Here is a 25,122-nt window from a genome sequence, read left to right as displayed (position 1 = left end):
GATCAATTCCTTCAGAAGCTGAGCTTTTATCAGTCAAATAAGAGTGATTGTGAACACCCTGCACCATAAAAGCACCATGGTAACCTCCCATAGAGACAAACTAAGGCCAAATACACAGTGTTAACCATTTATGGCATTATCAAAGAAGTTACTTACCTTCGGTAATGCTCCTTCTGGTAGAGAATCTATCCAGCTGAAGATTGCTCACTTTTTGAATATTCCCCAGATGTCAGACTGGATCCGGATACTTCTCCATAGTACTTTTGAGCATCGGAAGGTGGCACTGTGTGGCCCTACACGGACGCCGTTTTGCTCCGGATGTGACATGTGGGTCTATATAGGAGACACTCTAGCGCTTGGTAAGTGGCTTTCAAAACTGTCTGCGCCTCTAGGCTTGGAGCCACGAAAGCAAATTGGCAGACCAGTGTGCAGATTCCTAGACTTGGGATCATATTACTGGGTAGAGTCCAATCACAGAATGGGGAGGATGGGAGGGTTGGTGCGGAATCTGTGGCTAGATAGAGTCTCTACTACAAAGAATATTATTGAAGGTAAGTAACTTGTTCTTCTGATAGAGACTTTGGCTGCAAATTCAGCACCTTTTGAATAGATACCAAAGCAGTATCTAAGAGAGGTGGATTGTGAAAGACTTAAACCAGAAAGTCCAGCCGAATGAGTGAGCAAAGTGACCTTCTCGTCGAACTTGACTGTCCAGACAGAAGTATATGGAGGGATGCCCACGTAGCTGCCTGACAGATGTTTAGGACAGGGGGTCTTGTGTACTGACGCAATGGTAGCAGCTTTGGCCCTGGTGGAGTAGGCCCAGAAGCTTTCTGGTGGCTGCTTCTTTGCAAGACTGTAGGAGATTTTTAATGCAGATCATTATCCAGCAAAGATGATACTCTTCTGCGCAACCTTGCATTTATCAGCTCCAGCAAACCCAACAAAGAGCTAATTGTCCACCCGGTGTTCCTTCGTACAATCAATGTAGAAATTGAGTGTTCTTTTGGGGTCCAAGTGATGGAGCCTCTCCTCTTCCTTAGTGGGTTGAGGCAGAGAATAGAACATCAGCAGGATGAGGTTCTGACTGACATTAAATGGTTTTACAACATTCGGTAGAACGGAGGCTCTAGTAGCAGAACCAGCTTATAAGGGAAGTTGGTGTATGGAGGATGAACACATAGCTTGAAGCTCACTCACACGCTGTGCAGAGGTGATAGCAATCAGAAACGCAGTTTCAGTGGTTAGGAGCCACAAAGGACAGCTGTGGAGCGGCTTGAACGGAGAACACATGAAATAAGGACAAGATTGAGGTCCCATGGGGCATCACAAACAGAGAAGGGAGAAAAACGTGTTGTAGCCCTTTCAAAAATTGCATCCCCACTGATGATTTAGACTGAGAGTGCTGATCAGCCAACGGTAAGAAGACAGAGAGGGCTGAAGGATAACCCATAACTGTTCCCAGAACAAAGCCTTGCCGGGCGGGAGACAGAACAAATAACAAAACATCGGATAGTGTGGCAATGAGAGGGTCAACCTGGCCAGTGAGGCACTAAACCCCAAATGTGTCCTAACAACAGGCTTATACAGTTTTTGTTGAGGGATGCCTGGCTGCCAAGATGACATCAACTACCTCTGGAGATAAGCCAAAGGTATTCAGTTGTCGCCGCTCAATCTCCACGCATGAAGGTGGAGATTGCAAAGGCCTGGGTGCAGAGTCCAGCTCTATTGCTGCGACAGCAGGTCCTCCTGGAGGGGCAGCCTGATCAGAGGACATATGCTCAAGCCCAGGAGTTCTGGATACCAAACTCCCCATGCCTGATCCGGAGCTACTTGGATGACTTGGAACAGGTCTGCCCTGATCTTCTTGAGGACTCAGGACAGAAGTGGTATTGACAGAAAGACATACAGGAGCCCTAAGTTCCACTGGAGACAGAAGACTTCACAGAGTGAGCGATGCATTGGAAATTCCAAGAATTGCTGACACAGAGCATTCTCAGCAGTGTCAAATAGATTCTCCTCATGCGTGGAAGAGAGCTTGTGCCACATCAGAGTGTAACTGCCACTCATGATCCGCTAACTGCCGACGGCTGAGTTCATCCACCCTGGTGTTCTGTGAGCCTGTCAGGTGGTTCGCCACCAGGAAGATTCCTTGGTGGTCCAGTCATTTCCAGAGGCACTAGGCCTCCTGACGCAGTGTCCATGACCCTACCCGACGTTTTTGCAGTTCAATATGGTGGTGGTGTTGTCCGTGAGTACCTGTACCAGCCTCCCCTAGATAGACGGCAGAAAGGCTTTCAACACCAAGCAGATGGCCCTCAGCTCCAGAAAACTGATATGGAGCCGGGACTCCGCCGGAGAGCAGAGGCTTCTGATCTCCACCTCCCCCAAGTTGCCCCCCTAGCCAAGAAGCGAGGCATCAGTCACTATTGTCAGCTCTGGGTGGGAAAGGGAGAGGGGACAGCTGCTGACCCACTCGCGGTCCAGTAGCCACCACTTTAAATCTTGGACATCCCCTGAAAAGCCAGTGGTTTTAAGCCACGCATCGCGCCAAAGGGCCATCAACAATTAAATTGCTCTACTTAGTGAGTCTGTTGTGTCCAGTCCACATTGTATGGTGAACTTTGCTGCGTCTTTCCCATCCGCAATAGCTTAGGAGAGTATGGCTCGGGCCTCCTCTGAGACAATAGGCACCACTTGCACAACTGAATCCCAGATCATACGGAAGTATTGGCCCAAAAGACCCATGTGTTAACAGACAGCAGTGCAAGGCTCGCAGAAGAGAACATCCTCTTCCCAAAGGTATTCAGCCTTTTGGATTCCCAATCGGGTGGCATGATAGGGAATGTACCAGGGTTTAGTCTCAAGCTATCCAGTGTGGGGAGCTAGGTAAGGAAACTGGGGTCCCCAGGAGGAAGGTTTTTTTTATTTTTATATTTCTTTATTGAGCAATTGCACATAAAGATTGTACATCACCCTGAGCCCAGGGGAAACAAGGCACTTTATACAATAGCTGAATGCAAGCTTAGTTTTCCTTGATGCGATAACTTAGAGCAAACAGTGAACCCCAACAAACAACCCTCCACCCATCCTCCCCCATAACCCCGGCATGGTTGCATAAATTGGTTACATCTACTGACATTACATTGTTAATGTGATACTTCGCTCCATCAAGCCTAATAGTCCTTCAGCACCTGTCAGCTCTGAACGCACAGTGCCTCACCGCAAGTCTGGGTTCCCAAGACGATACGCCGTCAGGGGGAGCCCAAAAGTTTTTGGGACGTGAGGCTTCGGGTAGCTCCTCAGCATATATACCCAGCTGGTCCCTGCAATATAGTAAATCACGAATCCACCTCTGTACAGTTGGAACAGTTTTTGAGCCCCAACATTGTGCCACCACTCGTTTGGCAAATAGGATAGAGATGGCTACTAGTCGCCTATTACAGGGCTTGAGCTTCTTCACCCACCCCAACAAACACACCTCAGGCAAGCATTAAACAGTCTCAAGAACTACAGCCGTAAGTATGCGCGTGACCTTCACCCAGAAGTTGTACACACCCGTGCAGTTCCAGGCAAGATGCATAAAATCCGCAACCGCCTGACCACACACAGCATGCATTGTCCCTCAATCCAAACCTTCGCAACTGCACTGGGGCCTAGTAGAGATGGTGTATGTATTTGAAGTGAATTATGCGGAGATTACAGTTCGCCGTCAATCGCCCAGTTAATGCTCAACAAAACTTCCAGGAGTCAATCGAAAACTCAGCGCCCAGGATTATCTTTCATTGATTGTAAGAAGGCGTATCGGTAAGATCAGTTTCTCTTAGGGATGCATCAAGGAACATCAAGGGCTCTTTGTGCACCAGTTGTCAGTTACCTTTTCTGGCTATATTGAACTTGCCAGTTAATAGCCGGAGAACTATATTGGATAACAAGATGGGCTATGGAAGCGGAGTTCCTTTGAAATGCATTCTATTTAATCCCAGATCCTTAGTGAATCACTGTATGGAATGCGCCCTCCTACTTGAGGATAACAATGTAAAACTGGCTTTTATCACTAAGACATGGTCAGATAGTTCCTCTGGCCTGGACGTGGTTAAGGCAACACCGCCTGGTTTTCATTGTTACACACTTGACCGGCCACAGAAAAAAGGGGGAGGGCTTGCGATTATCTCTCACGAGTCACTCACCCCGAATTTTGTTCCAGTTTCTAATCAGGTGTGTGAGGCTTTAACTTTTAATATATATTCTGCTTTATATAAACCCTTTAAAGGTATTTTAATCTACCACCAACCCGGTTCCAAAAGTGGTTTTTTAGATTCCCCGAGTTCGTTGCTAGAAGAAGGGCTGTGTTTACAGTCCTTCACGATGTTGGGAGACTTTAATTTCCATTTGGAAAAACTCAGTGATCCTGACACGTCTAGATTAGAACAAATCATGGGTATAGGAGGCCTTAAACAATTTGTGATTCCTCCTACACACGTACAAGGTCATACCCTTGACGGCATATATTACAACAATACTGATTTAGCTGATGTCTCAGTTTTTCCAATCGCGTGGTCTGATCACTGCGCGATCAAGTTTGAACTAAATAGTTCTCCAGCTCATTGCTCTGGTCCTAGACAGACCAAAGAGATTATTACTAGAGCTTGGGGTAAATTGGATGTCAATAGTCTTGAATCCACTCTTAAAAATTCAATGTATCAGCTTCCGCTGGACGTAGAGGAGGCAACGACTCTTCACAACAGATGGCTTGCTAAGGCATGTGATCAACTAGTTCCGCTTAAAAAATGGACACCTAAACGAATCTCTCCCACTGCTCCTTGGTACTCAGGAAAGCTTAAGGCTAAGAAACTGATATGTAAACACGCTGAAAGGAAATGGCGTAAATATTATGCAGAATCTGACAAGGTAGAGTACAAAACCGCTATCTCCAACTACAAGCAATCTCTTTTGGCAGCAAAGAAAGAGTATTTCTCATGACAAATAACTAAGGCTGAATCCAATTCTAAAGAACTTTTTAAAACTGTCTAGTCCCAATATTCCCAAGAATTACGATGCTCCTGATTTCTGCAATAAATTTGCAGAATTTTTTAAGTCGAAAATTGAGACTATATTTTCATCTCTGATTGGTTTGATTAACATAAAAGAATTGGAAAGTTCACGTCCTCTAGAGATGACATTTGATCATTTTACCCCCCTGGAGAGGTTAGACACACTGAAATTGTTGAACTGCATCATATCTGGTGCTCCCAGTGACCCTTGTCCAGTTTGGATTATTAAGCAAATCCCTGATATTATTTGTACCGCACTTACTCCCTTGCTTAATGCTGTTTTTTCATCCGGAACTTTTCCAAAAATATGGAAAAAAGCTTCCGTTCTTCCATTATTGAAGAAACAGTCACTGGATCCCAAGGACCCTAATAACTATCGACCGATCTCTAGACTTCCCCTGCCAGCCAAATTGTTGGAAAAAGCAATGAATAGCCAACTCAGTGATTTCCTTCTTTCTAATAACTCCTTGGATTCATTGCAATATGGGTTCAGAGCTTTTCATAGCACTGAGTTGGCTCTGTTAAAATCTACGGAGGAAATCAGAGAGGCTGTGGATAGGGGAGGGAATGCGATCTTGATCCTATTAGACCTATCCGCGGCCTTTGATACGATTCACCACATGGTACTGCTTAACCGGCTATCTGAAATAGGTATAAGTGGTTCGGCCTGGAAACTGTTAAAATCGTTCCTGACGGACAGATCACAAACTGTAGACCTAGATGGTAACATCTCAGAACCTTTTACACTGCGTGTGGGGTGCCACAGGGTTCAGCTCTTAGCCCCACACTCTTTAACATCTATGTGGCACCCCTGGCTGGTTTCATTAGGTCCTTTGGGTTCCAGCTCACCTCTTATGCTGACGACACACAAATTGTGTTGTCGCTGACGGAGGGAGCGGAAAAGGAGGCAGGCGATCGCTTCCATGACTGTATGGGATCTATTTCAACCTGGATGTCCGCCAATTGTTTAAAGCTTAACTCGGTTAAGACAGAGGTTTTAAAATTTGGCAATAATCCACGGGTGTGGACACCAGAGTGGTGGCCAGAGGATCTGGGCTTGTGTCCTGTACCATCAAGAAAAGCCAAGAATCTTGGTATTGTGGTGGACAATAAACTCACCATGGGGGACCAAGTGAGCATGGTGACTTCTGCATGCTTCATGGTCCTCAGAATAATCAAGAAAATTACGTTCTTCCTGTCTGAGAGGAGCCTGAGGACTGTGGTGACGGTACTCATAATGTCGCAGCTCGACTACTGCAACAGTTTATATCTTAATGTTAAAAAACAACATCTGAACAGGTTGCAAGTGGTCCAGAATGCGGCAGCTAGATTGCTGACCGGAACACCCAGGTTCGTCTCAGTCAAGGGAGAACTTAAGAAATTGCATCAGCTTCCAGTTTTATTAAGATCTCCCTTTAAAGCGCTTTGTATTGTCTTTAAAGCTCTGAATGGAACAGGTCCTTAGTTCCTTAAATCCAAGTTCTCATGGTAAATCCCAAACAGAACACTAAGGTCAACTGGGTCCAAACGAGTAATAACTCCCCCTTTTAAGAAAGCAAACTGGGGAGGCAGAAGTTTTGTTCATTGTGCCTCTAAGGCCTGGAATGAACAGCCTTTCCAACTGAGAAATGCTCCAGACATTATCTCTTTTCGGAAAGGTTTGAAGACATGGTTCCTTTCTCACTTTTAGGCCTTACGCTCCTCAGGTAATCAGTGCTTAGCGCCAGGACACCCTAGGGTAATCGAGCGCTCTATAAGCATAAATAACATAACATAACATTGTATAATTTGGTAATAAGACCACTGCGTTCTGCACTTGTCAGTACCGCCTGCAGCGCCAGCAGAGTACGTGGCTCCGCCGGGTATGCTGGGTATACCGCACGAATTTCCGGTCGCACCCGTACATACGTGAAGCGCAGCATAAATCCGGCATCACGCTCACCCTGGAGGTCAGGCAGTGAGCGAAAGCGACCCAGGCTATACAAGTCTCCCAACAGTCTAACCCTCAACTTCACTCAGTGCCTTCAGAGCCGCAGGTTCCTGCGCCGCCGAAATACCTGGATGTGCAGCAAGGAGGAGCTGTGGGGCATATAAATAGTCCAGGTCTGCCCTTATAGCCAATGTTTTCCATGCCCAGGCCGTACAATGAACAGGGTTAATTTCCCCACGCACACCACCCGTTCCGCCGACAAAGCCGCCGCAGCCAGAGGCAATTGAAACACCGAGTCCGCCTCAATAGCAGTATGTGGTTGAAATTTTTGCGGAAAGTACCAAAAGTGCGCGTGCTGTGCCTGGGCACACAGATAATATAGCCGCAAGTCAGGAGCTTCAAATCCACCACGCTCAAACGGCTGGGTTAGTACACTCCAGCTGCATCGGGGTTTTTTGCCCCCCCACACAAACGTTAATATGGACGATTGTAGAGTATTGAACAGCGCAACATTCAGGCGAATGGGGATGTTGACAAACAAATAAAGCAGCTTGGCAAAAAGTTCTTTTTTATGACCGCCATGCGGTCCGCTAGTGAAAGAAGGAGTTTAGCCCATCGCTCAGCCTTTTCCACAATTGTGGTAATAGCCTGACAATAATTTGCAGTAATCACAACCTCCGGGTTCCTGTGCAGCCAGACACCCAGGTACTTAACAGGGTCAGTCGACCACTTCAGTGGGAATTCAAGATCAATTTCCCTAGTGACTGCTGTGAGCGGGAAAACAGTTGACTTGGCCCAGTTGATGCCCAAGCCAGAGTACCTTTCGAACCTGATGTACTCACGGAACAGTCCGGAGAGATGCAGAGCAGGGTCCCGGACATAGAGTAGCATATCATCTGTGTACAGCGACACCACTAGGGGTAGCTGTCTGAACCACAGTGCAGCCTCTGCATGTCTCTGATGTAACTTACACGCTAGAGGCTCAAGAGCTAACGCAAAACGTATGGGCGACAAGGGGCACCCCTGTCGGGTGCCACAATGGATGGAAAAAGCATCAGATACCCAGCCATTGACACGAATCTGGGCCACTGGCGCATTATACAATAAATAGATCCATTTTAGTAAAAACGGTGGGAGACCCATTCGCAACAAGATAGTGAACATATAGGCCCACTGGAGTGAATCGAACGCCTTGGCGGCGTCCAAAAGCACTGCCACTGCCTGAAAATCATGCTCGAAATAATGTAATGTAGAAAAAATAGTGCGACGATTGTGCGACGTGGAGCGAGAGGGCATGAACCCCCGACTGGTCCGGAAGCACGAGATTAGAAACCAATGGCTGGAGTCTGGTGGCTATCATCTTAGACAGAATTTTGGCATCAATGTTTATGATAGAGAGTGGTCGATAGGAGTCACAAGCGTTCGCCGCCTTGTCTGGCTTCAGAAGAAGCACCAAGAGGGCCTCCGTAAGAGAGGGGGGCTAAGTACCCGAGTCATACGCCTCCGCAAAGACCTCAAGCAGCCACGGCGCAAGCTCATCAATATACGCCTTATAAAACTCACTGGAGAGTCCATCTAATCCCGCCGCTTTGCAGGTGGGGAGGGACATAATGGCTAATTTCACATCCTTTACGTCAAAGGGCTGTGTAATATATTCACGCTGAGCCACTGACAACCAGTCCAGTGCCACGTCCTCTAGATAATCATTAATGTCAGCGTCAGGCGGGGTGGTACGCTTACTATACAGGTTTGAATAAAAATCCAGCACAATCCTACTTATTTCCGAGGTGTCATAATGTGTCACTCCCTCCCCGTCCAGCAATTCGGTAATGTGGGCCCGAATGCGCGGCGCTGCTAACTTCTGAGCTAGCGAGCGACCAGGACGTCCTCCCTCACCATAATACTGACCAGTGCTTCAACGAGATCTATGTAACATTTCCTGGTCCACCGTTTCATTATGCTCCGTAACGAGCTCACAGATCTTAGAAAGGAGTTCGGGGGCAGGATCCTGGACATATGCACGCTCCAGCGCAACTATCTCCACTCTCCAAAGCATACATACAGTACATTAGAGGGTGCAGGAACCAGTAATAGCAGTGACAGTGCACATATACCCCCACAAATGAACAAGGCATCCTTCAGAACAAATATTAGAACCATTACAAATAGAGCTCTCTTGAATTATCATCAATTATCATCAATCGTCCTCGCCATGGTCAACGTCAGCCTCGCGCCGGTGTCTCTTTAATTGCTTAGCATGTTCCATCGCTGCCTTAGGAGTGGTGAAGACCTTGAAATTCTCCTCCGACCCCACTCGGAGTTGCGCAGGATACAGCATGGCGTACGGAATGTTTTCGGACTGCAGGAATTTTTTGACTGCGCCATAGTCGCGCCTCGCAGCCTGGACAGCGACAGTAAAATCGGGAAAGAAGGACAAGGTGTTCCCCTGATGGTTGATGTTTCCCTTCTCCCTGGCCAGCCACAAGACTGTATCCCAGTCCCGGTAGTTCAACAGTAGAGCTATTATGGGACGAGGTGGAGCCTCTGGGACAGGGCGCGCATCCAAGGAGCGGTGGGTGCGCTCCACAACAAGCATGGAGAACTGCTCGGGACCAAATAATTCCGTGAGTAGAGCCTCAATAAAGTGCACCATTCTACCAGTGTTCGTTGAATCAGGCAGGCCCGTAAAGCGAATATTGTTCCTTCTAGACCGGGCCTCCAAATCCTCATTCTTAGCTTGAATGAGGGCCAGTATCTTCTCCATGTTAAGGGCCTTGCTCGTTACCTCAGCGAGCCCATCCTCAGCATTAGAGACCCTCTGCTCGACCTCACCCATTCTCGCAGAGTACTTCTCCAATTGAGAGGACATATGGTCCAGCCGGTGGTTTATAGTAGACATACTTCCCTCTATGGCCTTTAGGCTAGTTTGCATGGCCAGCAGCGTGGACACCCAATTAGGCGGCGCGTCTCCCTGTCCATCAGCTTCAGATGCAGAGGCCGCCTTCTGCTGGACCCTGCCCGATTCGCGCGCCTCAAACATGAGACGGGGCTACGACTTATTCGGCTTCCCCATGATAAGACGTGCCAGATATCAACAACCACCTAAGATTGTTACCAGAACAGCAGGCCCTAAGCAGGTGGATCAATAGTATAGTTCAGGGAGTGTACAACTAGACGCCAGCAGCCCCCTGGCTACCAAATTTGCGCCAAATGCCCAACGCTACACTGCTGAGGCGTGGCAGGGACCATGTGCCCACAGCAGACTTGGATGCAATTCTATCTTATAGCAGCAAGTTAACAGAAGGCCAGTGGTACAATCCTCCCGGGTGGCAAGAAGAATCAGAGGGACTCAAGAGCCCCTACGGGCCCTTTAGCACTAGTCCACAACGTAGTCGCACCCACCGCAAGACCAGGCGCAGCACAGAGGATCAAGACAATTGCGGCTGGTAGAAGTGGGTCAGCTCCACAGCAGGCCCCCAAGTGAAATTAATGGGTAGTCGTGCGCACCCACAGGTCCATAGGGAGACAGCCAGGCTCCCAAAGTATCAGCCCTCCGGTACGGCAATGTGGGTAAATTAAGATGGACAGAAGTAGGTAAGGGCCCAGGCCCTAGGAGAGATGAGTGCGGGGCCGCAGGCTGCCAGACAACACAGCAAGGCAGCCACCAGGCGTAGGGCAGTACGAGGCCTCCCCTTCCATGGATCAAGGGAACAGGACCTAGCCAGAGCACAGAAATAAATCCTCCCCGCTGCCCTATCACAGTCAACTCAGCACCCAAGTAATCCAAGTGGAGGACGTAGTCGGAAGCACGCTAGCTGCACACGCAGACCACAGGCGGTGGGCCGCGACCTAAAACCCCGGCCCACACCCACCTCCGCAGCAGCAGGCCGAGGCCTGTGCCACCCCCTCCTACTGCAGCCCACGGCGGGCACGATGTATATGCACCTCCAGGCTCCGATATCGCAGACGTACCCCGCAGCGTCCCCCAGCCGCGGCACGTAGTCCAGGCAGCAGCACCAAGACAGTAAGTAGGCTGCAGCGAGATGGACCGCGGCGTCACATCACACGGGAGGCCAGACTTCCACCGCCGCCACACTGCACAGTCAGCTCCCAGGGCAGCCGGCCGACATCACACCAGGGACCAGGCGCAGATTCCACTGGATCGCCGCTTCCTCCCTCAAGCGCCGGTTAGCAATCAGGCTCCTCCCGCAGTTATTTCATGCCGCCATCTTGTCTCCGTAATGCGCGGAGCACACTTCACTGATCTGGAAGGCGCTTCAACGTTAGCCAGCCTCCCTTTCTGGGACAATGTAGAGCAGGAATGTCCCTGCACACCTACCAGCTGAAGATGCCTCAATAATTTGCCGATATTAGGCGGATTGCGCATCAGCCGGGCAGAGCTGCACTAAGGTGCGGCCATCTTGCCTGGCGCCCTCTATCGCCCCCCCGCCCCCAGGAGGAAGTTGATGGCAGCAAGCAATTGTCATACACACAGGAGCCGCTGGGCTTGGACCAGATCCGAAAAGGACATCAGCAAGTGTTTTACTAAAGGGGCGTTAGGGTTCAGATGAGCGACTTCTGGCTGATGCACCTCTGTCAAGAAATTAGTCTTGACTGCCACTGAGGGCAAAAGAAGGTCCAAGACCTCAGCTGCGCTATGCACCACCATAGCGAATGAGACACCCTCCTCCACAGCCACGGTAGTGAAAGAGACCAAGCCAGTGTCAAAGGAAGTGTGTAACCCTCTAGCATCCACCAATTGCCCAAACCTGTTGTACTCAGTATCATCTTGGAGATTCTGATATCCCATAAAGATTCTCATACACCCTCTCATTTATCTTTCTCTCCTTGCCTGTTAGATGAAAAAAGGCACCAGCCTCGACTCAAGGGCATGGTCTCGGTCAGCACTGGAGTAGCGCCAAGAAGGTTTACATATCGCAGGCGGCTCTACTCTGGATCCAACACCGGATCCATGGGGCCTATTTGACGCAGAGGTCAAACTCGCAAACGAGGTTCCAGTGGGGGCCCTAGATCAAGGGGCTCAAAGACGCTCCGGAGTGTTCGGGCCATCCAAAAACGAGGTGCATGGCCTAATAAAATTCTTTCAGCTGGGCGGGTGTCACTCCATATCCAGGAAAGTCAGGGAAGAGTAGCCTGGAGTACTGACACTAGTGCACCTCGTCCAAAGACTTAGATGGGCATGGCAAAGTCAAAAATCTTTTTTTCATTTACATAGGAAGTGACGATGACGACGGGAGTACTCTCCGCGTTCCGATACATAGAATAACCTATATCACAAGACGCCCTGATTGGAGCTATAGTCTATCCAAGATAGACCCATATTGTATGGGGTCACATTCAGGTTTTACCTGAGGTGTGGCGAATTGTCTTTTCAATAATTGACCTTGCCCTGAGGAAGTCGCTGGGCCATTTATCCAAGATGAAACACGTGTTGGCTACCAGCTACAATTTGGCTACAACACCTATGCCAATTTGTTACTATGAGCTAATGTGTAATGATCACGAGGAGAAGTTTTGAGAAAGAAGAACACCTTCTGATTATATACTGGACTGAAATCTTATTGGACTGATGCTTTGATGTTATATGTTTGAATGCTTATTTGCTCGGGAACGATATTTTGTTTAAAGTCAAAAATCTCTTAGACTGCTTGGATTTCTTTTTGAGGTAGGACTTACCGGACGTCTTCAAACATGACGACTGCTTGGTGCGACTCCGCAAGCAGTCCTGGGACCTTCTGTGCGACTGGGATCTTGAGCGTTGCGGGGTTATCTGACATCGGCAGTGAGGTACTTGGAGCGGCAGTCGTCACAGGTCTTGAAGCAGAGGTCCCTTTCCAAGCACTGCAGTCAAACAAAGTGTGGGTCTGTCACTAACATCTGCCTGTAACAGGCCCCACAGGGATTATTCATAGATTATGACTATTGATGAGTATCCCCTGGATGAGAACCAGTAAGTTTCTTTGGAATCACCCTGTCACACCAGTTGAGAAATCGTCTCGAAAAAAGTTTGACAAAAAAACATCAAGACAAAAAACTCTCAAAAATGACTGAGGATAGTTCTTTATGGACCAGAGCTATCTGGCATGGAAAGGAAAGAACTGATGTCAGAGTGCCAAGGTGGTGCTTATTTAGGTACCACACGTGTAGTTTCTGCTGTGTAGCCAAATGACGCCCCCTACTGCCTCGCAGAGGTACTGCTTGAAAACATCTGGTCCAGTGTGACAACTGGGAAATATTTTAAGGTAAGGAATCTGCAGCTAGACGTCTAACAGATCCAGTACCCAATGGCAATGATCATTTTTTTGACCTTTTCTATTCACAGTATTGTGACTGTAGCAGGTTTGGTCAGGTCACCTAGAACTGTGGAAACTCACTCTTGTGACTGGATACTTTCCCACCAAGAAGCACCTGGAGGTGCATAAGCCCTGATGTTTGAGGTTCTGAACAGGATGCATAGGGCCCAGGAACATGGAAAGGAGCACTCAAATCTGTAAACCAAAGCGAAGCAAAAAGTACTGAAGGCAAGGATAGTACTTGCCTTCAGTAAAAATCTTTTGGGTGGGTACTGTACCTGCAGATCACTCACTTTTAGAATCTCCTGAAAGGGCTAGATGGGATTTGGAACATTTAAATTAGCACTGTGGTGTCAATATGGGGAGCCTTATGGGGGGGGGATGAGGGGGGGGGGGGAGCACATGATATCACAGAGCTGATAAGGTGCCACCCCAGCACACTCATATTGGTACCTTATCCTTTCTTTCCACTATCACAGAGACAAGGCCAAGGAGATTCACAGTTGCAGTAAATCAAAACTAACTTAGGACACTATTAAAAAGTCACACAACCACTCCTTAGAATGGAGAGGCAGGAGGTATTGGTGAGGAATCTAAAGTGTCCATCAGATTGATTGTTAACAAAGGTAAATAACGAGGCGCCCTTGCCCATGGATGAGCCCAGATGCCTTCAGGAGTCTCCTTATGATGAGGGCATAGTAGATCTTAATAGAAAAGCTGATTCAGAGGTACATTGTCCGCTTCTGAATTTCCATGACCTTGGTGCAGCCAGCGTAACCTAGGAAAAAATAGTTATCGACCTAAAATGCCACGGTCCTGTCAATATATAAGCAGAAAGCCCTACAGGAGTACAAACAGTACAGTCTCTCCGCCGCTTTGGTGGGTCGAATGCTGGTACGGTGATCGAATGGCCCACACAAAGAGGAGTGACCACTTTAGGCAGAAAGGAAGCCTTAGTCTATAGGACCCTCTTGTCTGGAAAAAATTTATTGAACGAGGACTGAACAGACAGTGCCTGCAGCTTGCGAACACAAGTAGATATAAAATGGTGGTCAAATCAAATCAAATCAAGCTTTATTCGGTTGCTGAGAAAACATCCATAAAAGCACAATATATTTATATCTAGATTTAAAAAAAAAGAATAAGAAATAGACAGCCGATTAAAATTTTCTCAATAAACCGTACCTCCAGTAGGGTAACAGTCTAAACTCCAAATTTGCAAGCTACGACAATAGGAGTATAGTATGTTGTGTAAAAACATTTCAGAAAAACTTTTACGGGGGGCATCAGATTCTAAGACATGAGCAATAGAAAGGCCATCGTTCATGTCGAGAGAGATGGGTCCTATTCTTACTCTAAGTTCTGCCTATGCTTAACAACCAATTTCAAGAAAATTGATATCGATTTAGCAAAAGGTTCCGCATCTAAACACAGAAGGGCGAGAAATGCGGGTCGGCACCTGCGTAGGCCCATGACTTTCAAGATTGGAACAAGCCACTGTTTCCTCAAGTCTTGGTAAAATTTGCAAAACAAGATTGTATGAATCGTTGTTTGGGGGGAGCTATCATCACAAGAACAAGGTTGAGGACATTTTTCCCAAGTATTCATCTTGGGGAAAGTAACCAGATGGTGAAAGATATTTAATCTAAGCCTAGTAAGCAAAAATCTTTCATAGCCCGAAATATTAAAAGTTAAATAGGGCTGGACCATCATCGATGTTTGAATTTGTAGTGAGTGTTGAGCTGTAGGTTTAGAGACCTCGCTAGACAGTCGTAAAGATTCTAGATGGGCCAGGCATGCCTTTTAAAAGCGCTTCCTCAGTATTTTTGCAATTGAGGGAGGGAAAGAATAGTACTGTGGCATGCCAAGGTCACTAAAGAATTTGCTTACATACGCTACCCAGCTGATCTTTCGGGCTTTATCAAGAGATATACAATCATCAATAAATTCCCGGCAAAGTGTTGTTTCATTGGTCGACCATATGCGGTGCCATAAGAGAAGGGGTTGAATCTTTATCAAATCCGTTATGTATGTCAAACCCGTTTCCAGGTGGCATGCGTAGGTCGAAGTCCCCTGTGGGACTGTGAGAAGAAATCTTAAAAAACTGTTCTCCACCCTTTGCAGTTCCTCAACCTTGGTAAAACACCATACCCCAGCCCCGTATATTGCACTAGAGACACATTTTGCTCTATATATCTCAAGGAGTTCAACAATGGGACGACTACCTTACTTGTTTGCGAAGTTAACCACAGCAGCTGTTGTCCTCTTGAAAGTAAGTTCCCTAGATTCAATAGCAGGCTTCCAAGAAGATTTGTGGTAAAAAACTACGCTCAAGTAGGGATAGGTGGTAGTGCGCTCTAATTTCTGGGTTTCAATATACATGGGCTTCATATTCTTCGCCCTTAGCCCTGCTGACATGACAAACGTCTTTTTGATGTTTATCTTTAGGCCACGATTGGCCATAAAAGTGTGGTACTTTGCTAGGGCACGCTGCAACTCCATGGGGGTACGAGCTAGAATGACAGCGTCGTCCGCGTAGAGTAGAATCGGTATTGGGTGCTTATTTATAGTGGGGAGGTCCTGGGACCCCGAAACCATGGCTTTTTCCAGGCCATTGGTATACAGGTTAAATAAAAAAGGTGCCAGGACACAACCCTGCCTTACCCCACGTTCCACTCTAAACGACTTTGTTAACTCACCCCCCACACCAAATCTGACTCTAGCTGTGGCATCTGAGTATAATTCACGCAGAAATGTTAAAAGAGAGCTCTCGATACCCATGTCTTCTAAAATGGCCCACAAGTTAGTGTGATTAACGCAATCAAATGCCGTTTAGAGGTCAACGTATGCCATATAGAGTGCCCCCCCTTTGCGTTAACATATTTACCAATTAGTAGCGATAGATTAAGCGCTTGCTCTATAGTGCCCTCGCGAAACCCACCCTGTAGGTCAGACAGAACTTTATTGTCTAATGCCCACTGCTGAAGTCGATCTAAGATAACGCGACCGGCCACTATCCCCAACGAGTCCAGCAAGGAGATAGGCCGGTAGCAGGATGGTGACTCGCGGTCCCCTTTTTTAAATATAGGAACAAGAATAGATTGGGACCATGAGTCAATAAGACCCACATCACATGATGCCTGAAGAACCCTAGTTACGATTGGGGACCAGAGTTCCATATTAGATTTAAAGAAGTCAATTGGAACCCCGTCAGGGCCTGGGGCCTTACCAGTTTTACTGGCCTTCAAAGCCAGTTCCACTTCCTTGTGTGTTATGTAGATAGGCAAGGGAAAGGGAGTTAGGTTTGGCTCAGATAAAGGCGATTGAGTTGCAGATGGAGGGAGGCTGAATATCCGCTCAAAATAGTGAAACCCACACCTGTTCGTCAATCGCAACATCAAGGCTAGGATTCACCTTAGAATCTGCTAGAAAGGGTGATTTCACAACCTTCCAGAAAACAGCACTATCCCCCATGGAACATGAAGTATGTAGTTTAGTCCAGAGATCTTTTTTCCTAGTTTTTTGTGCCTGTTTGTACTTCTTCCTAAGAGCAGCAATTTCTGTGGGAGTTCTATCCTTTTTAGGTCGAGGACCGTCCGGTCTGCCGAAGGCAGAACCGGAAGTCGGAGATTTAATGTTTCTGAGAGTGGCTCTTTAGCCCGCCTCTCTTTTTGCCTCTCCTCCATTGGCTGGCTTCCTAAACAGAGGCCAGCCATTGGAGGAGAGAGCCGTCCCTCCAACTAGGCTCCGTCTTTTTCAGATTCGGGGGCGTGTTCCGTGCTGTTCTTTCCACTTTTTAGCCACGCCCTCTTTAGAACAGCAGGAACACAACCCCGAATCCGAAAAAGTTTTGGAGCTTCCATCCGCCATTTTTTAGGTATCGTCTCGTCTGGCCGTGAGGATCTTCTTGCTGTTGTGCACGAGTAATGTAAGCCATCTTGTTTGTATTTGCGGTCAGCTCTGTCCAGACCTTTTTCCGTTCCCCCCCACCCCCGCTCATATGCATGCGCAGATCAGAGGCTGCTGCCCGCAATCTGATGCCATTCGCACACCGCTGCCGACAAAATCTCAATTGCTGGTGTGCTACACGAGGTCAGTGATCCCCATGCAGTTTTATTACATCGGACCACCTTTCCAGCGATAGGCCGCTTTACAGTGATGCCGCGATTTACCCCGCCTGAACCTCTCTAGGGATGCTGCACCTGGACAACGCATGGCTCTCGGTCCTGGGGATTGTGAAAATGTAGGTTTAAATTCGCTTGTTGAATACTCCCTGCCTGCTGTGCCACACGCGACCCTGGGTTTACTAATGAAGCTTACAACGTTATGTATGTGACACACTTTCAAACTCAGGATAAGCTCTGACATTGACCGTCGGACTGCCGACCAGGTTCCCTTCATTGTATAGTGGTGAGCATCAGGCTACTTGGATACAACCTCCCTGGGGTCTGGTGCACGCTATGCCTACCGTCTAGGCGGCACTGTCGGGAATGCATGAAACCCGATACAAATAAACAGTCACAAAGCACTTCTGAAATACATTGCAGGGCTGGTGCCATCGACGTTTCCCTGCATTTGGCTTGGGATCGCCGGGGCTGCTGGACCCCCCCACTCCCCTGCTTCTCATAGCTGATCCCCATTTTAATCGGGGAGTGCTCCTTAAGCTAGGAAAAGTGAAGAGGGCAGCCTGCGGCAGCGCAGCAAGATGCGAAAGGGCATGGCACCCGGCGGCTAGTGAGCCAAGAGCACAGCCCTCCCACATCGCTATTGCTAGCTGCAGTCTTTAGCCCGGCCGCCAACATCCAAATCTTGGCTTCGTTGATGCAGTCAGGCTGGGTGGCAACGCACGCACAGGCTAGTCCAGCAGGTCACCCGATACATCCCGTCCTCCACAGATCCGGAGGCAGCAGGGGCGTTCAGCCACAGAACACCCATTACAGGTCCAACGCATGTCCAAGAGAGCTAAATCTATGGCCCATGTTCCGGTAGATACACAATTAAATAAATGAGTCGTGTTTAGTTTGTATTATTTACCACTGCATCTCATTTAAATATGTCTTCAGCCTGAACCAACACTGGGCACTCCTGACTTAAAAAATGAGGGGAGACTGCAACCGGTTGTATTTTGTTCTTTTTTTTAAAAAATGTATTTACCATCCGCGAAAATCTAAAGTGTTTTACCAGCACCACACAAGCGTTCCTTGCACATAAATAACTCTAGTCACCCTAGCAGCTCTGTGGAAAACCTTTAGATATAATTTGCACCAACTGCTGTTGTCCTTTCGAAAATAAAAAAAGTAGACCTTGTTTTCAGACAGTGCTTTTCTGGTATCAAGCATCCTTAATAATGTGCCTGCTGCGCCACTTGTTTTAGTGGAAGCAACCCAAGACTACATTTCCCAGAATGCATCAAAGCTCACGATTGGATACAGCAGTATGGCTGATGACTCACATCAGGTATTCATTGTGAGGCTGGCGGAACTGATTTCTTTCGAAGCTCTGACCTTCAAAACGGAACAGCAAATTCATGGAATTGTGAAATTGACGTTAACGAAACCCTTTGGAGTTGCCAATAATTTAACCCAGGTGGCCACAGGCGGCCAGATGTAGGCCTGTGTTCCCGCTGCGTCGTCACCACCGTGGGCCTCTGCCCGCGATGTTATTTATAGAGCGGCGCTGAGCATGCACAGGCCGGCTCATGAATATTAATTAATGAGACAGATTTGGACTGTGGGCGTAGTGAGTCCACTCAGGGGCCTGAGTAGCCTCGCGTAATAATGCTTCCAGAATCCCCGGATGTCCCCGCCACAGCCTTGCTCACTGCGAACTTTAGCTGTGAACAACTGCCTTTTAAAGGCCACGATTTGTTTACAAAGTGAATAATAACAAGCATTTACAATGCAATGGTCTCGGCAATATTATAGGTAGAGCTATTGGTATTGCTCATTATTTTTTTATCATTTTTGTATCCCTAAATAAATGGCATTGTCATTTCTATTGGTATTAGCTTTTTTTTGTTGCATATGTGATACCTATTGCATTAGCAGAGAGAGAGTGAGGTAGTGAGAGAGAGAGGTATTGAAATAGAGAGTGAGGTAGTGAGAGAGAGTGAGGTAGATAGAGAGTGAGATAGAGAGTGAGGTAGTGAAAGAGTGAGGTAGTGAGGGAGAGGGATGTTGTGAGGTAGTGATATATAAGCATAGAGTGATGTTGTGATGTAGTGAGATAGAGAGGTAATGAAAGAGAGTGAAAGTGAGTTAGTGAGATAGAAAGAGTGAGGTAGTGAGATAGAGAGTGATTGAGGTAGTGAGTGAGAGAGAGTGAAGTGAGGTTGTGAGCTAGAGAGTGAGGTAGTGATGTTTTGAGAGAGATAAGTTGTGAGATAGTGAGGTAGTGAGAGTTATGTAGTGAGAGAGAGTGAGGTAGTGAAACAGTGATGTAGTGAGGGAGAGGGATGTTGTGAGGTAGTGAGATGTAAGCAGAGTGGTGTTGTGATGTAGTGAGATAGAGAGAGGTAGTGAAAGAGACAGTGAAAGTGAGTTAGTGAGATAGAAAGAGTGAGGTAGAGAGATAGAGAGTGAGTGATGTAGGAGGCTCCATCCCTCTGACCGGTCCAACAGAGAACTGACTGCACAGAGGCCCCTTTCCCTACCCTGGCTCCACAAATACCCTACCCTGGCTCCACAGATGCCCCTTTCCCTACCCTGACTCCACAGAGGCCCCTTTCCTGGTTAACAGATGCCCCTTTCCATACCCTGCCTCCACAGATGCCCCTTAGCTCCACAAATCCCCCTTTCCCTACCCTGGCTCTACAGATGCCCCTTTCCCTACCCTGGCCCCCCCAGAGCCCCCGTTCCTAGTTCCACTGATGCCCTTTCCATACCCTGACTCCACAGATGCCCCTTAGCTCCACAAATGCCCCTTTCCCTACCCTAGCTCCACAAATGCCCCTTTTCCTACCCCCACAAATGCCCCTTTCCCTACCCTGGCTCCACAGATACCCCTTTCCCTACCCTGTCTTCACAGATACCACTTTTTCCCTGTCCTGGCTCCACAGATGCTTCTTCGTTCCTGCATGGACCGCTTTGCCTGTCCCTCACTCTCTATCTACCTCACTCTCTACCTCACTACCTCACTCTCTATCTATCTCACTCTCTCTCACTACCTCACTCTCTATTTCAATACCTCACTCTCTCTCTCTATCTCACTACCTCACTCTCTCTCTGCTAATGCAGTAGGTATCACATATGCAAAAAAAAAGCTAATGACAATGCCGTTTATTTAGGGATACAAAAATGATAAAAAAATCATGAGCAATACCAATAGCTCTACCTATAATATTGCCGAGACCATTGCATTGTAAATGCTTGTTATTTAGTGCTACTTTTAAGTTCTGATAGGCTTTCGTACAAGCACTATCGAACCATCCCTTCCTTCTAAAATTACCTGTTTTGTGTGGACAAAGAGGATTTCGCTAATTGATGTATTCAGTAACAGAAAATTGGCCATAATTTCCTCGCTAGTAGCGTCTAAGTCAAGACATTTATCAAGAGCTGGTCTTAAGTTCGTAAGCAGTCTAGTAGTGATGGCCTGGGGATCCACCTTTTCCCACCTTAACGAATAACCATTAAGTCTATCTAATGTGAGGTTATTTTGGGTTAGATTCGTTGTGATTATACGACTCTCTCGGCCCTTGGTAAGTGTTAAAGTAACGCTAATTGGGTGGTGATCACTGATGATAATGTCATGGGTTTTACAGTTTAGTACGTCCTTCCCAGCTGTTACTGAAATTAAGATAACTTCCCTCTACCATTAAAGGTAGGTTTGACCGGAATGGGAGGCGACCCCCTGTGACCCCACAGCCGGACGCTCCTTACCTGTCCCCTGCTGCCTGCCACTTCTGAACGCCTTCCGCTGCCGCCGCTGGCCACGACCTTCTGCTGCCTCACCGCTGCCTCCTGACGCCCATCGCTCGCTGCACTCACCTTCGCCTCTCCTCCGCTGACCCCACTCCCGGTTGGTGCCGCCGCCACCGCCGCCTCTTCCCCCGCGCCATTTCCGCCGCTGACCCCAGCCGCCCCCCCTTCCCGCCAACACTGACCCCAGGCCCGCCCCCCCTGGCTGCCCATTGGTCCACCCGCCTCCCGGCTGACCCTCCCGCCAGGCTCCTACTTAAGGGCTCCGCATCGCGCTGGTCAGTGCGACCCCCTGTGACCCCACAGCCGGACGCTCCTTACCTGTCCCCTGCTGCCTGCCACTTCTGAACGCCTTCCGCTGCTGGCCACGACCTTCTGCTGCCTCACCGCTGCCTCCTGACGCCCATCGCTCGCTGCACTCACCTTCGCCTCTCCTCCGCTGACCCCACTCCCGGTTGGTGCCGCCGCCACCGCCGCCTCTTCCCCCGCGCCATTTCCGCCGCTGACCCCAGCCGCCCCCCCTGGCTGCCCATTGGTCCACCCGCCTCCCGCCTCCCGGCTGACCCTCCCGCCAGGCTCCTACTTATGACGCCCCCTCAGCGACCGCGCAGCGGACGCGCGCAGCGGGAGCGCCGACTGAGCGCTGAAGGTGCGCCAAAGGTAAGCCCGTCTACGCCTGGACCGCGCCCAGCGCCAGGACCCCTGGCCCTCGAGGACCCCAGCCCACCCGCCGGACGTACACCGCCGCCACCCTCATCGCTCTCAACTCCGGCCGATTCCCAGGTTGCCACCAAGCCACACCACGACACACCCACGGACCCTTCAGCTGCCTCGCCTGCAAGTTCACCTGCATCCGGACCTGCCTCGCACCAGCACCCGCCAAGTCGAACACCAGCAGCACCCACCTCAAGTGCATCCTGCTCAACACCCGCTCCGTCAACAGACACGCCATCGAACTCTGGAACCTCCTCGACACCACATCCCCTGACGTCGCCTTCCTCACGGAGACCTGGATGAACGCCTCTTCGGCTCCCGACATCGCCATCGCCATCCCAGAGGGCTACAAGATCACCCGGAGGGATCGCACCGCCAACCAGATGGGAGGAGGCATCGCCATCATCCACAGGAACACCATCCGTCTCACGACCAGCACCGACAACACCCTGACCACCGCCGAACACCTGCATTTCCAGATCCACACCGACCCGAAGACCACCCTCAGAGGCACCCTGATCTACCGACCCCCGGGACCACGCACCCAATTCAGCGAGGACATTGCCGACTTCGTCAGCCCGCATGCCCTCCCCTCCGCTGACTACATCCTCCTGGGGGACCTCAACTTCCACCTGGAGAACATCAACGACCGCAACACCAGCACCCTGATCGACAACCTCGCCAATCTTGGACTCAAGCAGCTGGTGTCCACCCCCACCCACCTCGCCGGACACACACTCGACGCAGTCTTCTCATCCAGCACAGACATCGACTTCAGCCACGCCACAGAGCTTCAATGGACGGACCACAGCTGCGTCCACTTCACCTTCAAAAGAAAGACGACCCACCACCACCAGCAACAGGCTGCCCGCAGAAGCTGGAACAAGATCACAGCCGACCAGCTCGCCACCTCCCTGAGCCAGCACCCTCCTGCCAGCTCAGCGAACCACAGCCAGGCCGCCGACAACCTCACGAAGTGGATCAGCAACTGCGCGGACGAGCTCGCCCCACTGAGGACCCCGCCCAGCAGACCCGGCAGCAAGAAAGCCCCATGGTTCACCGACGAACTCAAGAGCTCCAAGAAGAACTGCCGAGCCCTCGAGAAAGTCTGGAGAAGGGAACCTACACCGGACAACAGGACCACCTTCAAGCTTGCCACCCGGAAGCACCACCAGCTGATCCGCGCCGCCAAGAAAACTGCATTCAAAGACCGGCTGGACAACAACGCACACAACTGCAAGGAACTCTTCAACATCGTGAAAGAGCTATCCAACCCCAGCGCAGGAAACAACGACATCACCCCATCGCAAGACCTCTGCAACTCCCTCGCCTCATACTTCCACAACAAGATCGCGGACATACGCAACAGCTTCAACACCCAACCAACGCACACCACGACCGAACAACCACCCCCCACCACCACCCTCCACGCCTGGACCCCGATCAGCACCGAAGACACCATCCGCACGATGAACTCCATCCACTCCGGATCGCCGACCAACCCTTGCCCTCACCACGTCTTCAACAAGGCCGACGCTGTCATCGCACCCCACCTGCGAGACATCATCGACACATCCTTCGACACCGCCACCTTCCCTGAGAGCTGGAAGCACGCCGAACTCAGCGCTCTACTCAAGAAACCCACAGCGGACCCCACCGAACTCAAGAATTACCGCCCCATCTCGCTTCTCCCGTTTCCAGCCAAAGTCATCGAGAAGACCGTCAACAAGCAGCTGGCCGCCTTCCTCGAGACGAATGGATCCCTCGACCCCTCACAGTCTGGCTTCCGAGCCAACCACAGCACCGAGACCGCCCTCATCGCCGCCACCGATGACATCCGAGCACTGATGGACAACGGAGAAACAGCGGCCCTCATCCTCCTAGACCTCTCCGCGGCATTCGACACTGTCTGCCACCGCACCCTAGTACAGCGACCTCAGCAACGTCGGAATCCAGGACAAGGCTCTGGAATGGATCATCTCCTTCCTCGACGGAAGAACACAGAGAGTCCGCCTACCACCGTACAAGTCAGAGGCCACCAAAGTCATCTGCGGCGTCCCTCAAGGATCCTCGCTGAGCCCCACCCTCTTCAACGTCTACATGAGCCCCCTCGCGGCCATCGCACGCCAACACAACCTCAGCATAATCTCCTACGCCGACGACACCCAGCTGATCCTCTCCCTGACCAACGACCCCGCCGCCGCCAGAGCCAACCTGCACGAAGGGATGAAAGAGGTAGCCGAGTGGATGACGACCAGCCGCCTGAAACTGAACTCAGACAAGACGGAGGTCCTCATCCTGGGCTCTTCACCCTCCGCCTGGGACGACTCCTGGTGGCCTCCCGCCCTGGGCACCGCACCCAAACCGACAGACCATGCACGCAACCTGGGCTTCATCCTGGACTCCTCCCTCTCCATGACCAGGCAAGTCAACAACGTCTCCTCGGCGTGCTTCAACATCCTACGCATGCTACGGAAGATCTTCTGGTGGATCCCCACCGAGACCAGGAAGACCGTCACCCAGGCCCTCGTCACTAGCCGACTGGACTACGGCAACGCCCTCTACGCCGGAACCACCGCTAAGCTCCAGAAGAGACTCCAGCGGATCCAGAACGCCTCAGCCAGACTCATCCTCGACATCCCACGAACCAGCCACATCTCCGGACATCTGAGAGACCTACACTGGCTCCCCGTCAACAAAAGAATCACCTTCCGCCTCCTCACCCACGCACACAAAGCCCTACACGACCAAGGACCGAGCTACCTCAACAGCCGAATCAACTTCTACGCTCCCAAACGCCACCTCCGATCAGCCAACCACGCCCTCGCCGCCGTCCCCCGCATCCGAAGAGCGACGACAGGAGGAAGGTCCTTCTCCTACCTGGCCGCCAAGACCTGGAACTCCCTCCCTACCGACCTGCGCCTAACCCAAGACCACCTCTCCTTCAGGAAGAAGCTGAAGACCTGGCTGTTCGAGCAGTAGCGGCTCCCCCCTTCCCCCAGCGCCTTGAGACCCTACGGGTATGTAGTGCGCTTTATAAATGTCTTTGATTGATTGATTCGCCAGATCGTTAACAAGGCCAAGTTCTAGGCCACATAAGGTTTCGTTCAAACAGTGCCCGAATGGAGTGTGGGAAAAATGGGTTATTGGGTCACCATTTTCATCCACAATGCCGCAAACTATGTTAGTACTAT

At 49.8% G+C, this 25,122-nt stretch overlaps 1 protein-coding gene across 4 annotated transcripts in view; it reads right to left on the bottom strand.

Moving 5' to 3' along the window:
* The window catches only part of MPRIP (myosin phosphatase Rho interacting protein), a 753,461-nt gene that overhangs the window by 60,115 nt on the left and 668,224 nt on the right, over nucleotides 1-25,122 (bottom strand). The window lies entirely within an intron of this gene.

Source organism: Triturus cristatus, chromosome 10, assembly GCF_964204655.1.
Source record: "Triturus cristatus chromosome 10, aTriCri1.1, whole genome shotgun sequence".
Taxonomy (NCBI): Eukaryota; Metazoa; Chordata; class Amphibia; order Caudata; family Salamandridae; genus Triturus; species Triturus cristatus.
This window is presented reverse-complemented; position numbering and strand designations above follow the sequence as displayed.